This window comes from Scyliorhinus canicula, chromosome 1 (assembly GCF_902713615.1).
Source record: "Scyliorhinus canicula chromosome 1, sScyCan1.1, whole genome shotgun sequence".
Classification (NCBI taxonomy): Eukaryota; Metazoa; Chordata; class Chondrichthyes; order Carcharhiniformes; family Scyliorhinidae; genus Scyliorhinus; species Scyliorhinus canicula.
Genome location: NC_052146.1, coordinates 296,428,066 through 296,437,875, shown reverse-complemented (window position 1 = coordinate 296,437,875; position 9,810 = coordinate 296,428,066). Strand labels below are relative to the sequence as shown.

The following is a 9,810-nucleotide window of genomic DNA, read 5'->3' as shown; positions in this document are numbered from 1 at the left end:
GGATGTTTCTGCATTACACTCTCAGCAATGATGACTGAAGAGCTCAGGGAAAGCCTGGCTCCCCACTGAGGGCGCTTATTCTGTGGGTGTGAATGAGCGTCATTCACACCTTCAGAGACCCCATGGTGCGTGTGAGATCAGAAATGTTTCGCACTTCACAGTGACCTGGGAAAATGCACAGAGTCCCAGGGTAAGGGAGATGGGGCCTCTGGTGAATAAAATCAAAACAGGGACCGTTCTCCAAGCAAATGGGAATGGGAAAAATAAGAACAGGAAGTCCTGGAAACGCACAGCTCCTCTAAAGACAAAAGGCAGATCAACATTTCAGGTGTAGACTATTTATACAGGCCCCGTAATCACCGAACACACAAAAGATCTTTTCTCAATCAGGTGCTGGTGCCCCTGTCTGCATAAATAATATTTATTGCTTTTCACTTCACTTCACTGTTCTGTTTCCTCTTTCATCCCTTGAGTGTACACTGCCTTCAGCTCATTTCATAGAAGCCCTACAGTGCACGAGGAGGCCATTCAGCCCATCGAGTCCGCACCAACCCTCCGAAAGTGCACCCTACCCAGACCCACTCCCCTGGTCAATCCCTGTAAACCCACCCAACCTGAACATCCTTGGACACGAAGGGCAATTTAGCATGGCCAGTCCACCTAACCTAACCTGCACATCTTTGGTCTGTGGGAGGAAACCGGAGCACCCGGAGGAAACCCACGCAGACACTTGGGGAGAACATGCAAACTCCATAAAGCCAGTCACCCGAGGCCGGAATTGAACCTGGGCCCCTGGTGCCGTGAGACCGCAGTGCTACCCGCTGTACCACCGTGCCGCCCTAAAGAGTTAGAGTTGCCCTGGCTACCATTAAAATAACGACCATTCAAGCATTCATGTGCATCGCTTCTCGGCCTTTTGGCTAAGATCAAGTGTAGTATCTGCTCAGATCTGGTATGTCTCTCTTGTGGGGACCATGAATTGGATTCAATTTGAATTTGAATTGGTTTTCGGAGCGGGCAAGGAGCTGGATTAGGGGTTCGCCCCTGTCCACACTCTGAGCTCTGCCTCTGTAATTCAGAAAAAGTTAAAAAAATGTGTTCATGTGCAAACCCAATATATATACCCAATTATATTTGCTTCCAATTAAGGGGCAGTTTAGCGTGGCCAATCCACCTACCGGGCACATCTTTTTGGGTTGTGGGGGCGAAACCCACGCAGATGCAGGAAGAATGTGCAAACTTCATACGGACAGTGACCCAGAGCCGAGATTCGAACCCAGGTCCTCAGCGCCATAGTCGCAGTGCTAACCACTGCGCCACCGTGCCGCTCAGCGAACGGTAATTTCTGGGCTTGAATAAACCCTCACTTGTTAATTTCATAGAATCATAGACGTTACAGTGCAGAAGGAGGCCATTCAGCCCATCGACTCTGCAACGGCTCTTGGAAAGAGCACCCTACCCAAGCCCACACCTCCACCCCATCCCCATAACCCAGTAACCCCACCCAACACTAAGGGCAATTTTGGACACTAAGGGCAATTTATCATGGCCAATTCACCTAACCTGCACATCGTTGGACTGTGGGAGGAAACCGGAGCACCCAGAGGAACCTGTGACCCTGGAGCTGTGAAGCAATTGGGCTAACCACTATGCTACCATGCTGCCCTTATCAATGCATGACGGGGATGTCAACTTTTCCTTTTGCACACACTCAGAGAGTTGGAATGACAGTTGTAAAAACACACTTGCTTCTGTGTCAGAATGTTCTAGGTTCAAGTTCCACCACAGGACTCAAACACAGAAATCAAGGCTGATGCTCCAATGCAGCACTTGACGGGGTGCTACACTACTGGAGGGGGTGTTACACTACTGGAGGGGGTGCTACACTACTGGAGGGGATGCTACACTACTGGAGGGGGTGTTACACTACTGGAGGGGGTGCTGCATCACTGGAGGGGGTGTTACACTACTGGAGGGGGTGTTACACTACTGGAGGGGGTGCTGCATCACTGGAGGGGGTGCTACACTACTGGAGGGGGTGCTACATCACTGGAGGGGGTGCTACATCACTGGACGGGGTGCTGCATCACTGGAGGGGGTGCTACATCACTGGAGGGGGTGCTACACTACTGGAGGGGGTGCTACATCACTGGAGGGGGTGCTACACTACTGGAGGGGGTGTTACACTACTGGAGGGGGTGTTACACTACTGGGGGGGTGCTACATCACTGGAGGGGGTGCTACACTACTGGAGGGGGTGCTACATCACTGGAGGGGGTGCTACATCACTGGAGGGGGTGCTACATCACTGGAGGGGGTGCTACACTACTGGAGGGGGTGCTACATCACTGGAGGGGGTGTTACACTACTGGAGGGGGTGCTACATCACTGGAGGGGGTGCTACACTACTGGAGGGGGTGTTACACCACTGGAGGGGGTGTTACACTACTGGAGGGGGTGTTACATCACTGGAGGGGGTGTTACACTACTGGAGGGGGTGTTACACCACTGGAGGGGGTGTTACACTACTGGAGGGGGTGCTACATCACTGGAGGGGGTGCTACACTACTGGAGGGGGTGCTACATCACTGGAGGGGGTGTTACACTACTGGAGGGGGTGCTACACTACTGGAGGGGGTGTTACATCACTGGAGGGGGTGTTACACTACTGGAGGGGGTGCTACACTACTGGAGGGGGTGCTACACTACTGGAGGGGGTGCTACACTACTGGAGGGGGTGTTACACCACTGGAGGGGGTGCTACACTACTGGAGGGGGTGCTACATCACTGGAGGGGGTGTTACACTACTGGAGGGGGTGCTACATCACTGGAGGTGCTGTCTTGAGGTTGAAATGTTAAACCAAGGCCAGCTTGGAGGCATTTTCAAAGTGGGGGGCGTGACCTGCGTGTGGGTGTCAGGAAGGTCACAGAGCCATCCATCATGGGGTTCCCGATCGCGGGAATTCACGCGCAACAGCCGTCATTTAACAATGCCAGCTGTGAACGGCTTTAATAATGACGGCCGCGACCAGCTAAATTGCGGCCGCAACGCGCATCATTGCCCGCTCATCAGTGCGCATGCGTGGAGCCCAGCGAGAAGCACCGCCTTCTCCTGACATCAGTGCGCTGACCCAGGAGAAGATTTTTTTAAAAAGTTGAATGCAATATTCCTGCCTGAAGCGAGGCAGAGAGCAGGTCATGCACCCTGAACGCTGACATCACGTGCTTTGGGCATAATTTTGAATCCTCCATTTTGTCAGCAGCAAACAAGTAACTGAAGCCCAAGCAGGCTCACCTCTCGCATTAAAGATAAGAGAAAATGGTGGGTCACGAACGTCAGCTGGCGTAATTTACAAATGTTGGGCAGCGTGGGTCACGAAGGGCGGCCGGCGTGGGTCCCGAAGGTCGGCCGGCGTGGGTCCTGAAGGTCGGCCAGCATGGGTCCCGAAGGTTGGCCAGTTGGTAAAAATGGGTCCAAGGAAAAATAGTTTGAAAATTTTAACGAATTTCTGCCCTCCAGAAAGTCAGACAAACAAATCTTCAATCAGCGGCAGTGGATAATGATCTATGCACAAACTGGGGTAATGGTAGTTTTATAACGACCACAATCTCACGGAGCTATCCTGTTTTAATACAGGAACTATTGGTGTTACCCAATCACTTGCAGCAACAGGTTCAATGACTCCTGTTTATACTAATCTTTCTCGTTCTTTTTCAACCTTAGGCCTGATGGTGAATGGTACGGTTCCAGCTTTGGCAAATTTGCGCGTACTCTCTGGCTTGATCTTTAGGTGTACTTCAGCTCCAGTCATAGCCTAGTGAATCCTCGAATACCTTCTCGTACTTTATCAGATGTTGTTGCAAGTTGCCCTTTGAACCCACTAATTGATTGATTGTTTCCCAAATAAGCTTAACTTTAGGCAACCGTGCTCTGCTAAATAGAGCGGGAAAGTCTCCATGGACAGTAATGAACAGGCAACTTTGCCATCTCCCCAATTGATTCTCCTTTCACCATAATTAAGGGCAGCAGGGTAGCATGGTGGTTAGCATAAATGCTTCACAGCTCCAGGGTCCCAGGTTCGATTCCCAGCTGGGTCACTGTCGGTGTGGAGTCTGCACGTCCTCCCCCTGTGTGCGTGGGTTTCCTCCGGGTGCTCCGGTTTCCTCCCACAGTCCAAAGATGTGCGGGTTAGGTGGATTGGCCATGCTAAATTGCCCGTAGTGTCCTAATAAAAGTAAGGTTAAGGGGGGGTTGTTGGGTTACGGGTATAGGGTGGATACGTGGGTTTGAGTGGGGTGATCATGGCTCGGCACAACATTGAGGGCCGAAGGGCCTGTTCTGTGCTGTACTGTTCTATGTTCTATAATGCACCTTCTTGGGGCAGGAGAAATTTTCAGAGCTCTATTTGCCTTGGCAATGTGGCCCTTCTTGGCAGTTCTTGCCTGGATTTGTTTTACTCCAGCATTGCTCCGCTGAGTATCTAACCTGTGTAGCACGGTTGCACCTTTGCAGCCTTGTTTCTTGTGGTATCCATTTTATAGCCCCTATCTGTGAAACTTCTCACTGCAAACGCCACAAATCTGGCAAAATCCACTAGCAGCTTTCAGGGTTAAATCACTTACAGGAAGCAGTTTTCCCTGAATAGCTTGACTGCGGAGTCCACGAACCAGCCTGCCTCGAAGAGTGTCATCAAGTGTTGCGCCGAATGTGCAATATTTTGCTAACCTTCTCAAAGATGCTACGGACTGTAAAATGCTTTCACCTTCTTGCTGGATGTGGCAGTGAAACCAAGACCTTTCAGCAGTCAATAATTGTTCAGGAGAGAAATGTCATTAATTTTACATAGGACTTACCTCTTGGTTTTGCTGGATGAACTACATTTGATAGCAGCATAAATGTTTTACATCCTACTGAGCTGAGAAATGTTGCGACCCTTAGGTCCTCCTGTGTCTGACCTACTGTGAGAAATAATTGAAATCTTTCCTCATAGTCTTCATCAAATGCATCCACGGTGCCTGTTTTTCCTGCCATTTGTGGATCCTGGCTCCGAAGGTCGCCACTTCCTCCCTTCCAATTTTTTTTAATGGATAGTGTGGCGCAAGTAATCCCCTATACAAGCAACTAGGAATTCTTTCCCATTTTGCCTGACTGTACTTCAGCTTTTCCTCCCGAATAGTGACCCGTCTCTTGGCAGTCTTCAAAATCCCCGTTCTCTGCAGCCCGTGTAGGTTTGCCACATGCATGGTCCCTGCAGCCCAAACCCCACTCACTTCAACGCAAGCAAATCTTCCCCGACTGCCGGTCTTCTTACTCATAGTTGCCATCAAAAGCTTTTTTTTTAAACCTTCGCCTTGCCAGCGGTGGTTCACCCGACACCTGTGTGTGTGTGTGTGTGTGAGTCCGTTCTTGAGAATCTCCCGTTGCTCCCGATGCCGTCCCACTATCAGTCTTCTTTCTCAGCGATTTTCCCTGCCTCAATCCTCATCGCCAGATTTCTCTTCCGTTATATTTCTTCATTGCCACAAAGAGAAAAAAGTATGGAGGTGCCCACACTCTGGATTCTTGTAAAACACGGTGAGGGGGTTATTTATTTATTGGCCCTGGGTTTTTCTGAGCTTTGTTTTTGCCTCTCTCGGAAGGATACTCAGCAGGTAGGTAAGAAAAACATATTTCATTTGGGCCAACGATTCCTCGTCCCACTCGGTTCTCCTGGTGGGAAAGCCACAATGGCTTCACCAATCAGGTCACTTGTTAAAATAGCAGTCAGACCCCGAGGACATTATCAGATGGACGTCCTTGCCATCTGCTGATACGAGCAGGTAAAAATAGAAGGAAGCAGGATATCGGTAGGGTTCAACTGCCCTTCCAAAAAGGGAGAGGGAGGAGAAAAAGAAACAGAGGATGAGGAAACGAAAGAGGTGAAGAGAAAAGGAAATAAAAAAGGAAGACACAAAGAAAGTAGCACAGTGGTTAGAACAGTTGCTTCACAACACCAGGGTCCCAGGTTCGATTCCCGGCTTGGGTTACTGTCTGTGTGGAGTCTGTGAGGAACTCCTGCAGTGGAACTGAGATTATCTTCTTTTATGTCAATTATGACTCCAACCAGTGGAGAGTTTTCCGCCTGTTTCTCATTTACTCCAATTTAGCTAGGACACCTTGATGCCACACTCGGTCAAATGTTGCCTTGTTGTCAAGGGCAGTCACTCTCACCTCACCTCTGGAATTCAGCTCTTTAGTCCATATTTGAACCAAGGCTGTAATGACCCTGAGTGACCCTGGTTGAACCCAAATTGAGTGTCAGTGAACAGGTTATTGCTAAGCAAGTGCCACTTGATAGCAGTGTTGATGACACATTCCGTCACTTTACTGATGATTGAGAGCAGGTTGCTGGGGCATGAAAGGCCACAGCAGGTAAAGCTGACAGATCTCTAACTCAAGCCGAGTTTCTGCAATAATCCAGCAACATTCATGGGGTTGGATTCTCCGTTTCTGCGACTAAGTGTTGAAGCCAATGGAGAATCCGTGGACCGTTACCACAGGAAAACTGGCACTGCACCTGCACCGATTCCGCTACCGGTGAGAGGTTAGCACCAGTGTGGAACACCATCAAATCCCATGAAAAAAGGTGCGGGATGCACTGGGTCTGTGACGGACACTGGCAGGACTGACAAGCTGCAGCTTCAACAATACACTCCCCACACACACACTTATCGAAACTGAAAAGATGGGACAGGTTGTGCTGGAGTGCCCATACACCTGATGGGACAGTTGGGGCCGGAGGGAACCCAGTGGGGTGGGCTAACCACTGTGCCACCATGTCGCCTTAAGTAGCCACTTCATGGTCACATAAGCGCCTTTTCCCATCCTGCCTCAATTTTTAGTCTGGCGTTAATGAGTCAGAGCAGGGTGGGAAACCTGAAAGGAAACTAATTTCCATCTTGGGTGGGAAGGGTGAGGGGAGGCTCAATCAAAAGGCCCCTTCATTTTTGGGGCACCCTCCCCTTCGGGACTCGGAGACTGGGAGCTACAGCCCTCCCTCGCGCCCCCGCCCACACCCCAGCCAACTGCAAGATAGCCACCGCACCGCCCTTCCTGACCCCTGGGGCATCCCCTACTCTCTGCCCCCAAGGCGTACAGTACTTACCTAAAATGTGGTCCGGATTCTGGGGCTGAGGCACTGTGCTGCAGTACCTCTTCTGGCCATTGTAGTGCTGTGCCTGGAGGGGCTAGAGAACTGTCAGGTAATCTGATTAGCTGACAGCACGCCAATGCTGGCCCCCCTTCCAAGGGTAGATGGAAGTCCCGCCTGCTGCCAATCAACATTCAGTTGAGCATGAAATGATAGCGAGCCTGTTGGGGCCGGCGGGGATTAGTTATATGTCGACTTTCAGCAGGGTGGCCGCCGAGCATCCTGAAAATTCACCATCCTGAAAAGCCAGGCCCAGCATGTTCTATCATGAACAGTGAGGGCAGGATTTTCCACTTGGGTCATGATCTTAACATCGGGGTCAAATGTGAGCCCGAACCACACCACATCAGGAGCAGTCACCAGACATTGATTCTTGATCAGTTAGAGGCCAAAATGCATGCCCACTGCCCAATTAAGAATGGCAGGCAGGCTCTCGAGGCTGGAGGATCAATAGGAGGCCATCCAGCCTGAGGGTGCTGCCGCCTGCAATTGAGGTAAAGTGGAGCGAGAGGGGGCACCTCCATTTTGAGACAGCGCCCCCAAGCCACTTTTCAAAGATTTGAGCTAAAAGTTGGTCACGTCTCCAAGGAAACTCTCTGAATGATTAATAAGCTACTCACCACTTGCCGGCAATTAGCCATTTCAACGCTGCTGCAAACCCCAGGGAAACAGCTCTGGGATAGGTGGATGCCGGTGGCTGGCAGTGGGAAATATTTGCCCGGCTGCCTCAGTTCCAATTCCCAAATGGGAGTGAACATACTGCCCGACACGTTAACTGGCTTTTGGAATGTGGAGAGCACCACAGACGAGGCTGTAGCCAACCCTCCAAGGCTGCCCTGGAGCCTCCAGACATTAATGAATAAGAAGCTGTGGGGTGGCAGGCGGTGCAGTGGCTAGCACTGCTGCCTCACGGCGCCGAGGACCCGGGTTCGATCCCGGCTTCGGCTCACTGTACATGTGGAGTTTGCACATGAAATGAAAAATTAAAATCGCTTATTGTCACGAGTAGGCTTCAAGTGAAGTTACTGTGAAAAGCCCCTAGTCGCCACATTCCAGCGCCTGTTCGGGGAGGCTGTTACCGGAATTTTCACATTCTCCCCGTGTTTGCGTGGGTCTCACCCCCACAATATAAAGATGTGCAGGGTAGGTAGACTGACCATGCTAAATTGCCCCTCAATTGGAAAAAGGATTTGGGTACTCTAAATTTATAAAAGGAAAAGTTCACATAGTCACTGAGAACATCTTTATTATTAATTAACTGCATTTAAATCCCATCAGCTACCACAGTGGGATTTGAACCCATGTCTCCAGAGCCTTTGCCTCGACCTCTGGATTACTAGCCCAGTGACATTGCCACTGTGCCAGTATCTCCCCTGAGGTGGTTACGTCTTGAGGCTACTGGAGAAACCAAGCTCCCAGTTACTACAGCAGTGACAATCAGAAGGTGCTGGCACCACTGATATTCCTGCTGGTGATTGGAGGTGCAGCCTGTGCAATGACAGGGGTCTTCCTTTCCACTTGTGTGTCAGTTTGGCTCAGCTGGTAAACATGTGTGTCTGGACAGCCAAAGGTTCAGGTCCAGCTGAGGCCTGATTTTAACCTAACTCTTCAGCTCAGGCAGCTGTCTTAGAAATTGCCCAGTTGACTTCAAAAGACTGTATTATCTTTGCTTCCCCTTCCTCTTTCTCCCACCCATGCCCCCCCCCAACATCTACATCTGTCACAGCTTACCCCCTGATCTGCTGTTTGGCTTTTCACACCTTTTATTCCCTTTGGGGACTGCCATTGGGGGCAGCCCCAGGTCATGGTCCACATAGGTACCAACGACATAGGTAGGAAAAGGGATAGGGATGTAAGGCAGGAATTTAGGGAGCTAGGGTGGAAACTTAGATCTAGGACAGACAGAGTTATTATCTCTGGGTTGTTACCCGTGCCACGTGCTAGCGAGACGAGGAATAGGGAGAGAGAGCAGTTGAACATGTGGCTATAGGGATGGTGCAGGAGGGAGGGTTTCAGATACCTGGATAATTGGGGCTCATTCTGGGGTAGGTGGGACCTCTACAAACGGGATGGTCTACACCTGGACCAGAGGGGTACCAATATCCTGGGTGGGGGGGGGGAATTTGCTAATGCTCTTCGGGAGGGTTTAAACTAGTTCAGCAGGGAATTGGGAACCTGAATTGTAGCTCCAGTATACAGGAGGTTGAGAGTACAGTAGTGAGGTCATGAGGAAGGTTTCAAAGTTGCAGGAGTGCAGGAAGGAAGGTGGTTTAAAGTGCGTCTACTTCAATCCGGAATAAGGTGGGTGAACTTGCGGCATGGGTTGGTACCTGGGACTTCGATGTTGTGGCCATTTCGGAGACATGGATAGAGCAGGGACAGGAATGGTTGTTGCAGGTGCCGGGGTTTAGATATTTCAGTAAGCTCAGGGAAGGTGGTAAAAGAGGGGGAGGGGTGGCATTGTTAGTCAAGGACAGTATTACAGTGGCAGAAAGGACGTTCGATGAGGACTCGTCTACTGAGGTAGTATGGGCTGAGGTTAGAAACAGGAAAGGAAACAGGAAAGGAGATAATCACCCTGTTAGGGGTTTTCTATAGGCCTCCGAAAAGGCGAAAGTA

General features: G+C 50.5%; 1 non-coding gene across 1 annotated transcript; it reads left to right on the top strand.

Annotated features, from left to right (window-relative positions):
• The first annotated feature begins 900 nt into the window (after positions 1-900).
• Positions 901-1,087, top strand: LOC119978858. Its single transcript, XR_005463584.1, has one exon. It is a non-coding gene; the product is annotated as a U2 spliceosomal RNA (small nuclear RNA).
• The last annotated feature ends 8,723 nt before the right edge of the window (positions 1,088-9,810 follow it).